The sequence below is a fragment of the Heliconius melpomene genome, chromosome 9 (assembly GCF_056956725.1).
Source record: "Heliconius melpomene rosina isolate 202511_hmr_F chromosome 9, ASM5695672v1, whole genome shotgun sequence".
NCBI classification, from domain to species: Eukaryota; Metazoa; Arthropoda; class Insecta; order Lepidoptera; family Nymphalidae; genus Heliconius; species Heliconius melpomene.
Genome location: NC_140397.1, coordinates 4,518,471 through 4,535,507, shown reverse-complemented (window position 1 = coordinate 4,535,507; position 17,037 = coordinate 4,518,471). Strand labels below are relative to the sequence as shown.

Sequence of the window (17,037 nt, the reverse complement as noted above, 5' to 3'; positions counted from 1 at the left end):
ATTTTGAAAACAGAAAAATTGCTAATTTTGTATTGAAGTAAATATATATTATAATATCGCAATTTTAGGAGTAAGTTAGGTATTTCCACTTTCAATATTATCTAAGGGTCAAAGATTATTTGTGACTCTTAAATTGGACAATAAATGCCCACAAATTTGAAATACTTTGAAATTTATAAAAAAAATTACTTACTTCACCTTATGAAGTTTTCAAAATAAGAAGATTTTCAAACTGGTTTTTCGTCATTACGACATATAAAGAATGTTTGTTATAGTTTTTTTTTTCCTTTAATAAATTTTCAATTATATATATCTTAAGTTAGATTCATGTATTAAGGTATTTAATTTAGTTGTTTTAATGTAGAGAATTTGTGTGAAAAAGATAATAATATATTTTGACAAATTGAAGAAAATTTCCATCGTGCCAGCAAATTTGTCATATATTTTTATTTTTTACTAGCGGACGCGCGCAGCTTCGCTTGCGAATTTAGGAGTGAATTCTAACAAACCACGAAACATGTGTTCAATTAAATATTTTTAAGAGTCTAAATTTAAAATTTTATAATAATCGGTGGCGTTTTAAAGATTTATCCATACAAACTTTCAACCCCTTATTTGCACTCTTAGGGGGAGAATTCTAGAAAACGATGAAACACGTGTTCAATTAAATTCTTTTAAAAATCTAAATTTCAAATTTTATAAAAATCGGTGCCGATTTAAATTTTTTTCCATACAAACTTTCAACCCCTATCTCACCCCTTTAGGGTTAAAATTTTTCAAAATCCCTTCTTAGTGGATGTCCAGATTACAAAAGTAAACATCTGTCCAAATTTCACGTTTCTACCATCAGCGTCAGTGAGGACAAATCCTTTTATATATATAGATTATACTATAATTTACTTATATATACTATATTATATTATTACTATATTATATTTACTTATATATACTATATCGTATATTATAGTATATTATGGACCTAAACATATCGAGACGTAAGCCATAAAAGACACAATATTATAAAAGGCGGTTTCATGGCTAAGTATCCATCTCTTCCAGACATCCTTTAGGGCGAAAAGAAGCCAGTATAATTATACGCAAATGGTGAATATTATTTAATAAGAAAAAAATAATACAAAACATATAATTATATAAAGAAATAAACGGAGAGACAGATAAATGCAATATACATTTGACTTTTAGACAATGGATGACAATTTCAATTCAAATTAAAATAAAATTTAAAATTTATAGATGCTCAGAAGGAAATGGGTTTTTTTTATTAAGAAACAATGTATGTACATAAAACACGTCTACTTGGAAAAGTCGTTAAATTTATGCATCATATAAGGGGAAAAATGTCTGAATATATATATACTTTATTACACTATATCGTAAAACTTTAATCTAAATTCCTTATAAATTTATGAGCTCAGCTGACAATTTGGTTGTACACTTCGATAGTTCTCCGATCTTTGACATGTTTAATAAGAAAAAATCATATTTGTTGTCCTAATGAAAATGGTTTATGAAAGAAAACCAGTTTTTCTATTCATTGAACCCTGTTTTACAATATTTCAAAATCGATCGTTTTACACTTGTGACCGTAAACATGGAATTGGCCATATAGAATATAGAATCGAGGCGGAAAATGGCTAACGGAGTGTTTTAACACTAGCTTCCCTCTACCCACTACCGCTATGTACGGTATATAGCGTGAAACTAAAAAATAATAAGAAAGTAAATAGTAAAATTACCTTCCCAAATACAGTAAGACAAGCATATATTATATAATCGTTAGTTCATTTTGACTGGCACATGAACGTGCCACATTTACAGACGTTACCACTTTAGGGGAATCCCGGAGGAGCTTGCGAATACATGTCTGCTGAATAGCTAATCCTATCTCTGTTTACGATTCCCATTTTATTTGTTTTGCCCAATCACTATATCTTAATTTTTTTTTCTCCAAAATAATGTCGCTCTCGAGATGGTTTCGTATAGAATTACCTACATGAATTTAAGAGAAACAAAAATTGTTATAGAATAATTTATTTGTTATTTCTAAACATATAATTATTATCTTGTAAGTTATTTACAATTATTAGGGTATTAATATATTATAAGAATATAAGCAAGATTATCTTAACGCTGACAAATATTTCTGCATAGTTTTTGCTGTATTTTTTTATGAAATTCGCCGTGTAATGAAAACTTTCGACCAATAGTTACCAAATTAGGCACGAATTTGTATTATAAGATACAAATAAAAAAACCGATAAGTTAAAATTTTTAGGAATTTCATAGAAAAATATAATTATTGGCTGTTATCTTTACGAATATTATTAAACTTCAGAATTTAATTGACTGGATATTTAGTAACGATTTTTTGGAAGATTTCCACGTGTATATTGTATTCTTTTAAGCATACAATAACATTGATATTGCAATAAATTTCATATATGTTTAACATATAACAGCTATTACTTAAATTCATATATTTGGTAGTGGACATGACAAATAATCAAAAACATATAACATATAAACTTATTTCTGTAAGCGACAGAAAACCCTCATAAATCCACTAAAACAAGCATTTCTCGGAATGCCGTCAGCCTGGTAGGCGCCCTATTGAATCGATTTTATTATTTGCACCAGTAATAAATGGCGGTTCTCAACTAAAATTGTAATGTCCTTCCTGAACTTATAAAGTTCAACTATTTAACCCTCAAACCAAGCTCATTAGAGAAACTATATGATTTTATTTCTTAAAGTAATTTGTAAAAAAAATTTTATTAAATCAGCGTCATGCTGTATATCGAATACAGGAGGATAGGCAGAAGAAAGCTAGTGCTAAGACACTCCGTTTCCCACCTTTTAGATGCATTTCGTGTTGTGTAGCGAAACTCAACGCCGGACTTTTGATTTGTTCCCAGAGCGAACAACGGAAAATGTTAATAAATAATAATTAATTCCCTCGAGAGCGGATCGAACCCACAACCGTCCACCTCAAGATGCAATACCTTGAATAATTCGGCGGAAAGTGGAGAACGGAGTGTCTTAACAGTAGGTTCCCTCGGCCTACTCTGTCAAATGCGTGATACAGTACAAGCTGAATTAACAAAATGTACGGGTCTTGTGTTCGTATTATATACAAACAAAAAAATTGACTATACTAAATATTACCCAAATGCGGCTTCGCCCGCTTAAGCTTATTATATTCTAGCTAAATTATACATTTCTTCACACAAATTGTAGCCTACATATTATTCTGGTGTAGCAGCTGCATTATCCTAAAGTTTCATCTAAATATGTTCAGTAGATATTGCATAAAAGTGGAACAAACGGCCATCCTCACAAAACTTTCACATTTATAATATTTTATAAAATTTTATATAGCGTTATTTGTTTTAAAAACAACTTTGTTTTATTTCATCGACGATATAAAAGGACGTTTTAAATCCATTAGGTTCACTTTGTGGAACATAACCGAGTTAGTTTGTGAAACTTTCAAACTATATATTGTCGGTAATTAGCAGTATCAACCTACAATCCTGAACTCACATCACTGAAAGCGAGCTTCCTATTATAGTTAAACAATAATGAAGGGGAACCTTTATTATTTAACCACTGACGAAAATAGAGGGGTGTTATATTTAGGCGTGTATGTATGTGTGTATCTGTATGTCTGTCTGTGGCTCTCAAACTGTTGAACATACATTTTTATTTGTTTTTTTTTATATGAAAAGTCAAGAAAGTCGAGAAACGAGATTCAGGATATTTGAAGACTAAGATTACCAGCTCTTTTTTTCAAAAATTTATATTTCATACTTTCGTAAATAATTCGGGGTCTATCCAATTGATATTTGTAAATTAATAATTGTATAGTTTAAGCCGCGAGCGGGTCCCTAGTTTATAAAAAGCGTATTCATGTCGCTCAGATATGAAACTTATAGATGTTGGTACTAAAGTAGATTATGACCTAGAAATAGAATACAGAATATTTTTACACGAAAAATATACCTTTTTCGTGAAATAGATTATTATAGGTTTTTGCGTGTGAAGCTATTGATGTAGCGTGACAAGTCTAATATAACAAATAACCATTAGGCAGAATGTAATTAGTGACTTGGCTCTATTCTTTTTTTCTATTAGATAAAATTTAGATTAGCTTGACTCAATGGACAACATCTAAATAAATGATGCTTTTAGGTTTGATCCCCACTCTGGAAATTACATTTATTTCTTCCCTCTGATAAGGCAAAGTCTGGTGTGTTTGGACACTAAACCTTTTGAATACATTGAAAAGTAGAAGAGAGAGTATAAAATTGTAAAAAAACTATAAAGAAAAATGGACCATGCCATGGAGTCTTACATTTGGTATTTCTAATATATAGAAAAAGCTTAGCTCCAGACGATTTATCTCTTGCCCGGAGTACGAACTACTGGACGTGATTTTTTGCAAAGAATGTTTTATATCTTCGGAAGCCATATTTTTAACACATAAGTGAACGAGCTAAACACGTCGTGATCGATCGTTTGAGGGTGACATGTAAATAGTTTTTTTTTTATTATTTAAACTATTTTTATTAAAAATATATTAATAATATTTATTTTAATGAAGTAATATTACACAGCTTAAAATTTACATCGTTAAAACATCATTCGAGGGATATCTAGTTATGTATTTAAAAAAATCTAAAAATTAAAAACTGCTTCACGCTGTATCCCGCACACAGCGGGAAAGGCAGAGCCGGCCTGGTGTTAAGACATTTAGTGCCCCACTTTCCGCCGAATTTACGAGGTATTGTGTGTTGAGTGGGGGAAATCAACACCAGGTTATTACCTTGGTATCAGAGCAAAGAAATAAAAATATAAATAAGTAATAATTCATTCCCTCGAATGTGGATCGAACCAAACAAACAAATTAGCTTAAAGTAGTTATACGAGTATATGTATTCTATTGACAATAATATTAAATTAGTGTCTTAAAAGTATAATTGTGGCTTACAAGTAACCCGTACTTGTAAAATGTCACGTAAATGTTGCTCAGAGGCAGTCTTTTGTCTCCACTCTGGTACCGTTTTTCCATTTGTATACTTTGAATATATCGTGTGACCTTTCGCCCACGCAGCGAACTTGCCTGTAGCTATATTTTACATACCGTTTACATTTCAACGATTATTAATAATGTAATAAAATTAGACGACGATTTTTTTTTTTCAATAGAAAGTTCTTAATAACTACCGTTATTTTTGCTGTATGGAAGTTTCCTGAATATAAAACCAATTTGGCACATAAAATTTATTATTTGGCTTAAAAATAAGATTTTATTTAAAAATTTAAAAGAATATCGTAGTGTTTGGGGCTCCGTTCTCTCTAGCTACGACTCTAGAGATCTAACATAACATAATTAAAAGTAAAGAAATAATGAATGCTGTGAAAAATCTATAAAATTATTTATTATATTTCTTCATTTATGTAATAAATGCAAATAATTTCTCTATTACTATATAGGTGTTTATATTTAAACCTAATGTTAAGATACCGCCCACGTGGATTACACGATAATAGGTATTTCATTACCTCACTTTTGACTTTTGATGTTCTCGGTTTAACAATAAATATAATATACCGTCTATTATGTAGTGAAAACCGCATTAAAATGTGTTGTATTATTTCCAGGACTTAAGAGCATATACGGTTGGGTTGCGACTTAGTTTAACACCTACTAGTTAAAGATATATTTCTTTTTCGAATCTGACTACAGAAAATAAGGAAGAAGCATGTATTGGGTAATCTAGATTGTTAGCACCCTGGAATATGCAAAACATGTAGAAATTAAATTATAAAAATTTAAACAAATTTTAATAAAAAGACGATTTTTATTAGTATCTCTAGAGTATAACTTTTCACAATTTAATTATAAATGAAATCTGCAATCTCGAATTAAGCCATTTTATAATACGCATTCTGGACACGCCACTGGTTCATAATTAATGATGCAAAAACACGGAAAACTCATTTCAGTATGAGTTCACTAGTTTTATTTTCAGTTAATTATTTTCTCATTAACTGAACATATTATGTTCTTTTTGGATAAATAATCGATGGACATGTGTTGTGGGGACATATGGAAACAGCAGGTTCGATTCCCACTAGAGGAAAGCAAATATTTAATATTTTCATTTCTTCGCTCCGGTGTAGAGACAAAGAGAGATATGGGGTTCTACCACGCAACATGCAATGCCTCTAGAATTCTCCGGAAAATGGGGAACGGAATATCTTAACACTAGGTTCCCTCTGCCTACCCTGATGTCTGTGGCATACAGCGTGAACGAGGTGGGTGATACCATTTTTGTATATAAATAAAAGATTTTTTTTATGAAAGAGGATACTCTTTTCCTACTAATTTGTTAAGGAATAATTAATATTATTTTGTCATTTCTAATACTCATCCAATCGATTCTAGTAAACCAATCTTTTTCCTCAGTCAAAATGTCAAATATTTCAGCAATAGCTAAAAGTGAAAAACACATCCTCCTACACAATGTTCTCGATAAAACGATTCACATAGAAAAAATATCAAAAGACAGCCATTTGACCTCAATCTCGATTTCGGATATCCCACACTATATAAATATGTACGATTTTCTATATTTATATTAAAGCACAAAATAAACTTGATCTACACTAAAATATTTACCCTTTAAATTGTATATGTACTAACCACAAACCATTTCTGTATTTTAGATACACGCTGTATCACACGTGTATGTGTTCAGCACGGTAAGCAAAGAAAACCTTGTGTATGATTCTCTATTGCGATGCGTGTTGAGTGGCGGAACTTAACGCCGCGCTTTGCCTCGACACTAGGACGAAGAAATGAAAATATTATACATATCATTTCCTCCAATAGGAATCGAGCCTACAACCTATCGAGTTTTCAGTTTCTTTTGCGTGAAAGATATCGAGGTAAAATAAACCTAGAACTGAAAGGGTCTAACATGGGAAGCTGTATTGGCTTCTAATGAAATGTTTTTACTATAATAGTATTGCTTTTTAGTAAAATAATGACATGCCAAATTTTTTGTCTCTAACCCTTTCAGTAAGGGAGTTATGGGGGTAACAACCCTTAACGTTAATGTATTTTTTCTCGGTATGTATAGAAAATATCTTTAAGAAATTTAAAGTCAATGTGGTTTTTCATAAGCTTATTATTATATATTTTTTTTTAATTTTGAGATATTGTAAATTGGATTTGTAAAAAAATAAGTTTAGTTTTTTATTTACAAAATTATATTTATATATTATTTTAATATTACTTAGCTATCTATACTAGAAGTTTTAAAAATCACTGTATTCGAATATATTTCAAAATAATAAAAGCAATTTTGAGTTTTTATTGGTAACAGAATCTTAAATCTCTAAAATACAAATGCAACGAAAATAAATAAAAAAATGCCTGAAGCGCAAATCCTCCGATAAGATATTAATGTCCTTTAAAAAGATTTTATTTAAATGCACAGTGCTCTTTTTAGTTATTTTCAGATTTACTAGAATTTATATAAAACTTAAGTGCTAGGCAAGCTATTTATAATATTGCGAGTTTCTCTTGGTTCTACAGGTTTAACTAGCACTAGGTTCCCTCTGCTTACCCTGCTGTGTGCGGGATACAGCGTGAAGCTGATTTTTTTTTATATTACAGTCAAGACAAGGCAAGGCAATGGCCATCGGTGATCACTCGTGATTAGTCGGGAAAGAGAGTAGAATGTAATAAATAATTAATTAACTATTATCTACAAAACCTTTTAGGAATCTGTGCAAACTGTTATACAAAAGGTAATTTAAAAAAATACGAATACTTGTTTACAATGGAACCATACTAAGAGTTGCCTCTAAATAAATATGTACGCTATTATATTTCTATATATTTCTTAAATCCCCCAGTTTTCAAGAATTATGGTTCACAGTAGAACTAACGGGCGTTTTAACAATCAACAGAAGCACAATATAAATAAAATATAGTCCAGAGGGTACATCGATTCGCAAGAATAAGTGGTGGGGTAACCTTAGTTTGGATTTATTGCTAGCAACTCGCGAATTTGGCAAAAATAATTTGGCCCTCTGCCAATAGAACCTCCTATATCGACCGGAGTATAAATCTTCTGGTGACGTCAACGCGTAGCCGGAAGATAAGTCCTGATAAGTTGTTGACAAACGCTGTTCGCGTCACCCTGTATCCTGCACACGGCAGGGTAGGCAGGGAACCTAGTGTTGAGACACTCTGTTTCTTATTTGTGGCTAAATTCTGGAGGCATCGCGTGTAGGAACGGCATTCAATGCTGCGTTTTGCCTTGACACCAGTGCGAAGTGAACACGTTAAAGTGGGGAACAGAATGTGTTAACACCAGGTTCCCTCTGCCTACCATACTATATGCGAAATGCATAGTGAAGCTAAAAAAACATTATTTAATAGTTTATTATTTCATTACTTATTGCAATATTTGGCTTTATGCCATAGAATATTGTTGTGCGTGACCTCACTATGGGATTCTAGAAAATACCATAGACATAAATAAATATATATACATACTAATAAAAATGAGTGATACTGTATTTATATGTTTCATAAAAATTAATAGCATTCAACTATTTCTTTTTTGGATACATCATGTGTTCAAATAAGGAATACCATATATTCCTTTTTGGGGGTTAAAAAAAAGTGGGGAACGGAGTGTCTTTCCCGGAGGTTTTTTATTAGGCCCCCCCTGCCAACCCTGCTGTGTGCAGGTAACAGCGTTAAGCAGATTTTTTTTAAAATAAGTAAAAAATTCAATATTTACAATATAAATTACGCAATTTGCAAAAATATAAAAGCTGTAGATACGTATAATATAGGACACAAAAGTGTTAATGTAATAGCCGGCGGGATGTGAGTTCGATTCCTACTCGGGGAAATGGTATTTTAATATATTCATCTTATTTTTTTAGTATCGAGGCAAGGCCCGGCAATTTGATAGAAACTGGGGAGCGGAGTGTCTTAACACTAGTCTCCCTCTGCTTACCGAACTTTAAGCAGGATATACCGTGAAGCTCAAGAATAAAACCAATATTTGTGCTTGGATTTCTTTCTTAATAGGCATATTGAGCTGGTCTGGTTGGCCAATTTTATATGCCAAGATTTCACTTTGGGATCTCTCCAAAAACTTTTTGTGAAATAACTTAAAAGTTTTGTTTGGTGACCTTTAAACAATTGAATTATATAGTAGGTACGCTAATTTCTAATTTATCATAGACTTGTTTTAAATTATTTATTATTATCTTTAAACTATTTAAAATATACTTAGTATAAAATATACTTGATATTTTATATCTTTGTCCCAAAAAATATACAAAATTAATTAGTGAAATTCTAATTTTTCGAAAAGAAATCTAATATCTTGATACCGCCGATGTCAATATTCGTATTCTGTCGTGTTTGACATTTGAGAGAAGAATTGGTTATTTCTGTCTTTTTATTGTTAGCTGCTTCAATTATATAAATAAAATATACTTATTGCTTATACTTTGCCTTTCTTATAAAATAACATTAATTTAAAAGATTATTGCACACATAATCTTGATTTATGTAAGACAGCTTGTCTCAGCGTGTCATCTTGATTTATGTACAGCTTTTGATACTACCCAAAAATTCTTAAAAAAATAATAAATATAAATATATGTACTTTTGATGTTATTTTGCGTCTTAATTTCAAAAGTCTAAGTAAGAAGTTCAGAGTAGATATATTTCATACTGGGAAGTATGTGCCATGACCAAAATTATGTTTCTCAATAAAGTATGAAATACCTACACATAATTATAGCACATTTTTTTTAAAACACATATAATTCTTATTATGGGAAAAGAATGACGCGAGAAATAAACTTATAAAAATAAAAAGAATAAATTCCAAGTGCCAAAAAGGTAAATTTACTTCTTAATATCATCTAAAACTTTTATCTAAACAAAAAGCATAAAAGATAATTTTACTGAAATCTCCAAGGAAACTAAGAGGAGGAAATAAAATGTCAGAATCATTATACGAAAATAACTTGCGTGTATACATATTAGATGCTCTTACTACTTATAGAGTAAATGTTATCTAAAGAGACAGACATTTCCTTGTAAGTTCTTATTTAGATAAAAACTGTCAATAAAAAGCTATTGTTTCTTTATATATTTTTAAATAAGAAACTAAACTAAAAGGACCCAAACGCGGCTACGCCCGCTTGAACTAGCCGAATATTTATTGAATATATTTATGAAATTATTTTCAGTTTTCAATAGAGAGATGCGTAAAGCAAGCTCATTTTGGGTGACGTTTTCTAACAACAAACTTTGCAAATCGTTGCTTAGCAACACTGCGGATATAACATTGCGGAATAAATTGCATGTTAAATTTAAAAGAATTTTAATATATTGGTATATATCGAAAATATTACAAATATGAGAAAAAAAGTATCCTATGTTCATCCCGAGACCCTCAAGTATCTCTATATGAGTATTTTATCACAATTAAATTTGCGGTTTGGGCCTGATTGCGTAAAATACAGACATACAGACAGACAGAGTTACATTCGAATTTATAATATAGGTATGGATAATAAGAAATAAAGAACTACTTTAAGCTCTTTTTTAAACAACTTGAAACTTCGCTATTTCATGGAGTTCTATTCCGAATGATTTAAAAAGGGAAAACAACAAGCAATCCTCGGAGTCAGGATTCAGGAAGAGATATAAAGATATTTTAAAAGCTGTTCTTATTTTATAAAGCCATAATTTTATATATTAAGACATAAATTATTGAAAAAAAAGGCTACATTTAAGATTCCTTCCTCTGTCTGTACCTAATCAAAGAAATGAATTACTTTCATTATCTCGCTCTGGTAATGCAATGTTTCGAAAATTTAATCAAAATTGGGATACAGAGTGTCTTAACACTAAGTAAGTAAGGAAAATAGGGGAATTTATTAACAGTACGTACAAATTCGTAAGCCGGAAATCTAATATGAAGGAATTATGATAGCAGACAAGTTTGTTAGTTGTTTGTTCTACATGGCCGGCGGTAGGTAACGTGAGATAAGGACGCTAAGTTTCAGAATATGTTTGCTATTTCTGGATGATCTCGATTACAAGGAGTATATTACTTAGATATTATTATACCTTCGCTTTTCAAATAACTATGCTAAATATAAAAGAGTGTTTTACCACTAGATCATTTTTGGCTACGCTGATGTGCTGGAAGTTGTATTTTTAGGGTCCCAAAGCTCAAAAGGTAAAAACTTAACTCCTATATGATCACTTGGATGTCCGTCTGTAAAGACTATTTATCTCAAGGTCAGGTGGAGGTTTTTACTGCATTTTCTATTATATTCGCCGCGTAATCAAAATCTATACGGAAGTGAGAACTTACAATGCAAATAAAGGAAAAAATTATAGATGTTTCATAGAAAAGAAACATTATAAACTTATATTTGTAGTTAATTTCATACAAAACGAGTGCATATTCCCGCAAACTTAAATTTGTTAATGTTTATAAATTGTACTTCCCATCGACTTACAATATTGAAATTGGTGCGGAAGCCTCGGTGTCGGGTCGAGTCCCAATACACTTGACCGATTTAAAAAAATATTTTTTTTTTGTATCATATATTATTTTTCATTATAACTTAGTATAGAAAATTTAATTGTACCCGTATTTATATAACTCACATCTGACATCGATCCTGAGATACGTTCGTTATATATATATTAGCATAACTTTTGAAATAGAATGTAGCAAAGAAAAGCAATATAAACACACACACAAATTTGGAGATATATAGAGAGTATAGAATAGTATAAGTTTCGGTACAAATTTATGAATTACAGCATAAATTAGTCTGTAATTTATAATTTATCTATGAATGAAAACAGCATCACAAGTTCGATCTCAGACTTGAGAGTGGTATTAATACGAGCTTTAAAGATTAACTTAATATATAACACATAGATTTTTACAGAAACTTATACTACACTGGAATAAATAAAATAAAGTAAAAAAATATATATATATAATATAGATATTTGTGTGTATATTTCTTTCTTTTGTGCATAATCTATTACGAAAGTTATGCTAGGGTGTCACTATCTTATGACTTCCTTTCAACGTAACATGAGCCTGAACCGATATCAAGACTACTTTTCGCACCGATGTAAAGTATTACATAGATACGTAAAAACTTAAAAAAAAAACAAATAATAAGAGAAAAATTGAAAACCAAAATTAAAAAACTTTTAAAATATTAAGTAATTTATTTAATAATGTGATATATACATATATGTATCTAACAATTTATCTTTCGGCTATGCCATGATCAGCTTCACCCTGTATCACTGCTGTACACAGTAGGGTAGGCAGAGAGAATCTAATATTAATACACTCCGTTCCGGCTCCTAGTGTCTTAACACTCCGCCATGTGTGCACTTTAATGGAATTTTAATTTGTCACTGAAGATTTAATAATTAGATAATATTATTTTTATTTGGCTATTTCTTTCAATTTACGGTAATCAAAAGGTTAACGACATTTTACTTTTCGATTGTCAGTAGATTTTCTTATTCTAAATTTAATTTATGAAACTAACTACAAGTTGAGGACATCAAGTAATCACGACTTTTCAAGACAGAAGTGTCTTAACGAAAATGGAGTATCTTTACACTAAGTTTCCAGGTTCCCTCTCCCTACCTTGCTACGTGGGGATATAACATGAAGCTAAAAAACTAGTGGAGGTATACCGTACCCTCAACATATCATTTAAATCAATAGCTAAACGATAAATCATCCCCTACGATCAACTATACACTTACACACATGAATAGTTGATCGAAGATCATCCCCTATTTCTACCTTTGGAATTGGAATTTTTGGGAAACTAGGTTCCTGATAGTATCTGGAATATCTATAAAAAAAACTTATATATCAAAATTAAATGACTCTGTGAAATTACTTATAATACACTTTAAATCAGTGTTTCAATCTTTCCTTTTTTCTAGTTATATATATATAAAATAAATATATATATATAAAATTAATAATAAAAAAAATGTAAATCTAAATACTCAGTGAAAATCTATGAGTTTTTAAACATAACAAATAATATATGTAGATACTTAATTATATGACGTCGAATATAGGACGTCCTTCTGAGGTTTTTCGTCGGCTAAAAATAAAAAATAACAATATCTTAAAATCGTAATCGTAAAATATCGTAAGCTGGGCAACAAAATATATGATTGATACGTAATATATACATAGAAATGATAGTTTAGCCTTTAACTATTATTTTCAAGTTTAGTTAATTAATAATTGTTTCTTTAATTAATTATAGAGTCAAAAAACTGTCAATACAACGAAATCTAGCTAAAAAAGCTCAATTTTTAGAAACTCCATTTCAATTTATATAAGGTTAGTTAAAATTTATAGGACAGACGCGTAATTGACTACACGCATCACTCAGATATTTGATGGCAAATAGAAATAATAAATCACTACGACTAAAAGGCAAGAGTACATCAGCACTGACGTGATATACGAGTATGAAACATTCGGCTTTGCAAAACCAATAATGTTTATTGTCGTTTTAAGTACCGTAATAATATAGTAGCCTACTGTAATTACAAGTTAAAATTATATTATTTAAATTGTATAACGAAATAAAAAATCTTATTCACTATTCCTATGGAAAAATTGAGATGTTTGGGAATTTCAACTGTGTTTAACAATATAAGTAGCTTATTTGCTTAAAACAATTACTTGGAAGAGATAAATTTATTTATTATTATTATTAAAAAATATATGAAATGTACTTGTGGTCTAGTTCCTCTTTTAGAAGAAAATTATTTCATATCATGAATATACGGCCACGAATATAAGCAAATTCGCGTTTGTGAAAAATCTTGACGTCTTAAACATTTTCTGATTTTATTTTAGTTATCAGCACATAAAATTACATAATAATGAGTAAAATTATTTTAAACCATTTTTTATTATACCTTTTTAATTTAAATTATTGAAATATTTGTATTTATATTATATTAAAACCTTATATAATTTTATGTTATATAAATTATTAATATAATATAATTTTATATGACGAATATTGTAATTTTACTCAGGCATAAAAATTTACGTAAGTTCAAACGTTTTCTATACTGAAAATCTGTGGCTCGTGCTAAAACTGTTAAGATGCATCGCCATTGCTTAAGAGCTATTGACATGAAAAGCAGTTTTCTTTACGGACCTATAGATTAAAGTTAGTTTTTTTTTAGATAATATTACGAATATTTCACTGTAATATTTTAAGACATTTTTTATTGAATATATAATAATTTTAATATTTTAAACCTTTTAATTAAAATTGATATAATAAAAAATAAATAAAGATTATTAAATAAATATTTGATCTTATATTCATATTTAATTACGCAACTTTTGACTTTCACTATGTCAGTTATACAACATCGTAATAGATGTAAAAGCAAAGAAAGCTAAAGACCTCGAAAAAACTTACATGATTTTAAACAAAGCCGCGTGAGCTTTTATCCGACGCCTGAACAAAAGCGAAAGTGTGAATCAGCACACTTCGTTTAACTACTTCCTTTTTTACATCGCAACAACAAAGAGCTGCTAAGATTAAAAGTCTAGATTTTAGCGAGTTTTCATGTTAATTATCTAGATTTTGAACAAAAAAACAAATGAAAATCCATTTTACTTACCTATTTCGAAATTTTCGAATAAGTTTCTGCTTTCACAACAGTCACTGAACTTTTTTTTTACACACGCTGTCTAAAGGTTTCACATGATAAATTATTATTTTTTCTTTTAAATATTAATAACACATAATTTTCACATTATTTTTTTCTATTACAACACATTTATATTTTACTCTGTGTGACGTATTTTTGCGCGCGAAATCCCTGCAAAGATGGCGCGGGGACGCGTCAGCAGTGGTTCCCTCGGCTCTACTAGCGTTAAAGAGCGGAATAGGCAGACTTGCTTAGTGCGCCGTGCGATGCGCAAGTTAATTCATTTATTTTTTAACATATTTTATTTAATATAATGTTTTTTAATATATTTTAATTAATGTAATGTAATGTTGTATATTTGTGTTAGGTTTTCTTGTTTTTATTATGTTTAAATGTTTTTTTATTATTATTTATTGCTGACTTAACTTCAGTCGCATTTTTTTTATTCAAAAGCTACATGTTCTATCTATCTATTCTATCTAGCTTTAATAATTGTATAATATAATAGTAATTGTATGTGCTTAACTCTGTCTAAGTCTATATTCTATGGTTGTGAATTCTTCCAAGAATGTATAGATTTAAATTATTTACATATCTCTCCTCTCTTAAAAGAAAATGAAATGTGGCGTTTATTTCCTTCGCCTAATTAAATAATCACCAAATGGGCGAAAAATAATGAACGTAGTGTTCTAAAAAAAATAAAACAAAGAAAAGACTGGTTAAACAAAACTTCTCGATTGAAATAATTAATTAATCACTAAACGGATATTTCGTTAGACCATAATAAAACAATTAGCCTTAATTACATATTTACTATATTATGGTAGCACGGTGTTAAAATCGTTATTGAAGTGAAAAACACATGGAAACAATTTATTTATAACTATGGTAGTAAAATTATGGCTGTTATCGCGTAATAAATTGATTATTTTGCGTAGATAAATAATTTCAATGGCCCAATAAACTAGTATGAAAAGTATTGTTAAAAATAAACATTTTCTGTCTCTCTTTTTTATTGTTATTGTGTATGCTTTTAACTTTTTTTTAGCAGAGGGAACTTATTGTTGTGACACTGCGTTCCTCACATAAAAATAAAAAAAATACAAATAAATACTTCAAAATTCAAGATCCCACGGGATGCCAAAGGGGCGCCAATATAAATAATATTTTTATTTTGTTTTGAACCGTCCGCTAACACCATGTAGCAAGATTTTAAAAAATCCATACATTTAAAGGTAATATTCACATTATATAAAACCTTTCACTTCTATAACAGATGCTTGAGCTAATACTCAACTTATAATTTAGACAACATTGTCAGCTGGCTCGTTGGTCTAGGGGTATGATTTTCGCTTAGGGTGCGAGAGGTCCCGGGTTCAAATCCCGGACGAGCCCAATTTTTTTTCTTAATTATTATCAAACTTGAGTAGACCTACAAAAAAAAATAGTTTTATTAATAATTATACTTATTATTTATAAATATTATATTTAATATTTTATACTAATTTTATCAAACATAAATAAAATTCAATTCCATTTCTCCATGTTATATAACATCCATTAATAACTGTATATTGAAATTTTATTTCTATTTCCCAGCATAATATAAATTACTCAAAACAATTCAAATACACTCAATTTATTTTAGCTGTCAGTTCTTATCATTCATCTCTCGAGTTGAGGAGAAAAATGATAAATATTTCCATTAAAACATTTCCACGCGTCAAATAAGGTAAAACAATTTCTCCAAAAAAAATATAAATATGTCGCTGCGAATCTAAAACGTGCCTTCATTATAATTATGATTTAAAATCTTCACCGCAAAAGTATTCAAAGTCAACATTTACTTCCAACAAGGCCCCTGATAGATAGATAGATAGATAGATAAACTCTTTATTGCATACATAGTGGAAATAAAACATTTTACAAGAGAGATAGGAATAGTAATATAAAATAACACATAAATAAATAGTAAAACATAACAATAAACACATTTAGCGCATAGAGTAGTATGCAAAGGCGACCTTATCACTATTAGTGATTTTTTACATCTACACTATACTCATCTCACTATATCTACTATGATATTTCTTTCCTGATATTTTGTTCGTATAAAAATATTTTTTAACTGTGTAAATTTTCACTGAATTTAGGTGTAAAAAAATCTTTTAAATTATACTAAAATCGTAATTTTCAATGAAAGTTTG

General features: G+C 29.6%; 1 protein-coding gene and 1 non-coding gene across 3 annotated transcripts in view; one reads left to right on the top strand and one right to left on the bottom strand.

Annotated features, from left to right (window-relative positions):
• The window catches only part of LOC146536296 (dopamine receptor 2-like), a 107,244-nt gene extending 92,210 nt beyond the window's left edge, over positions 1-15,034 (bottom strand). For both annotated transcript variants that reach the window (XR_014878241.1, XM_085189916.1), the window contains exon 1: positions 14,801-15,034. The gene's annotated coding sequence lies outside the window, so the exon portion shown is untranslated. The remainder of the gene's footprint in view (positions 1-14,800) is intronic.
• Positions 15,035-16,153: 1,119 nt separating this feature from the next.
• TRNAP-AGG (transfer RNA proline (anticodon AGG)) lies at positions 16,154-16,225 on the top strand. The gene has a single exon. It is a non-coding gene; the product is annotated as a tRNA-Pro (tRNA).
• Positions 16,226-17,037: the final 812 nt, after the last annotated feature.